At 40.6% G+C, this 1,657-nt stretch overlaps 1 protein-coding gene across 2 annotated transcripts in view; it reads left to right on the top strand.

Annotated features, from left to right (window-relative positions):
* Positions 1-1,413, top strand: part of Ndst3 (N-deacetylase and N-sulfotransferase 3) — a 124,693-nt gene extending 123,280 nt beyond the window's left edge. For both annotated transcript variants that reach the window (XM_013350066.2, XM_026784114.1), the window contains exon 14: positions 1-1,413. This exon is cut by the window's left edge and continues 1,052 nt beyond it. The gene's annotated coding sequence lies outside the window, so the exon portion shown is untranslated.
* The last annotated feature ends 244 nt before the right edge of the window (positions 1,414-1,657 follow it).

Raw genomic sequence — 1,657 nt, 5'->3', positions numbered from 1 at the left:
TGTTTCTTGTACTACTCCAAGGTGGAGACCAAGTCGAGTCCAGTTTTGAGAATGTCTCACATACCTTCCACACCCCTACCCGACCGCGAGCATAGTCAAACGTATGAGCATCTACAAAAAAAGCGCAAAAGTGCAAAGAGAAGCCTGGCTCCTGAAACACAGTCAACTTCCATTAGACATATGACGAGCCAAGAATTCAAAACAAGAGTACAGTCGAGCATACCTTCCTGTGTTAATATTTACTTAATTTTGTATTGTAATTGACATATATGTAAATATTAAGTAGTACGTCCCCTCCTGTGACTACAGAAGCTCATATAAAGTATTTTACGAGATATGTTTAGAAAAAAAAGATATACAAGAAAGCCAATGGCCTAAAGATTTGGCTGCCATGCTAGTGTGAAAAACTACTCTTTCCGCTGTTTGCCCGTTAGAAAAGAGAAGGGGCAAACTTGCTCTCACTGTGTATTCCCTCATACACAGCACAGTTGCCAATTTGTCTGTTTAAGGTTTGCCCGTGTTCTAATGTACTCAAAGAATACAGGGGTTTTTAAGCAGTTACTGGAAAGAATTGGACAAACAGCCAAATTTTAAGAACCCTGACTGAGAAGCCAAAGCAAAAGGCTGTGAAATCAGTCTTCGCTCTGACAGCTGCAGCTTCGGAAGCATCACCTGCCAAAGCCAGCAGGACAATCATCCCTCACTTCCACGTCCATTCATTTTAAGAAAATTGGCTCAAGGGGGTCGTGAGACCCGGTAGCTCCAGCCGTTACAGTCTCACTGGCGACAGCGTGTCAGCTCACGAACGGAGTGAGAAAATAAGTGGACACGTGTCTCCACATTTGAACCACCAGATAAATTGGCTGCTGAATCCTTTAGTCTAGGTAGACAGTGCCTTTAAAATAAATGGCAAAAATACATATAATGAATCAGATAAAAAAAAAAAAAGAGAGAGAGAGAGAGGGAGGTGTACGGAGACCTGCTCACTCACTAGCCCGTGTTGAATGCAGTGCCAAACAGCAATCCTTTGAAAGGGTTTTGACCACACCGCACGTCAAAGAGACAGCTCCAAATTCTACAGGACACCCGCAGACTTCACACTGTGAGCTCCAGCTGGCTATTATGCTATCCTAAAAGTAACAGAAATCTATGAGAAAAGAATGAGAGAGAACATGATTTCAAACTAGCTGTGTATAGAATTCCCTTTTTCATTGCTTATAATATGGGGCTTCCTCAGGAAGAAATGAAATGGTTATTTCAATGTTTATAGCTATAATATTCTTGTCATTCACATTGAATGAAAATTATTAGGAACTTTTTTTTCCTCTGGGTTTTTTTTTTTAAATAAAAAAAAGCCCTCACTATAATTCTAAAAGTGGCATGATTCCTCATATGTATAACAATAAACTGATAAGAAAATGAGGGTGTTGGGCCTGGTGATTTTAGATAATGAGCAGGGGACTTGTTTTGCTGGGGTTCAAAGACACACCATTATGATTTCAAATGGAGGGATAATTGAAAAGCTTAGTAGGCAATGAGGAATTTCTGTTTCAGTTTTGCCTGCTGTGATTTTATTTGGCTCCAAATAGAACAACACTGCCACTTTTAAGACCCTCCTGGGCCTTCTCTCTGTGGCGTTTTGAGAGATATGAGCGAG

This window comes from Microtus ochrogaster, chromosome 21 (assembly GCF_000317375.1).
Source record: "Microtus ochrogaster isolate Prairie Vole_2 chromosome 21, MicOch1.0, whole genome shotgun sequence".
NCBI classification, from domain to species: Eukaryota; Metazoa; Chordata; class Mammalia; order Rodentia; family Cricetidae; genus Microtus; species Microtus ochrogaster.
The sequence above is the reverse complement of the archived record's forward strand: the minus strand, read 5'-3'. Positions and strand labels throughout refer to the sequence as shown.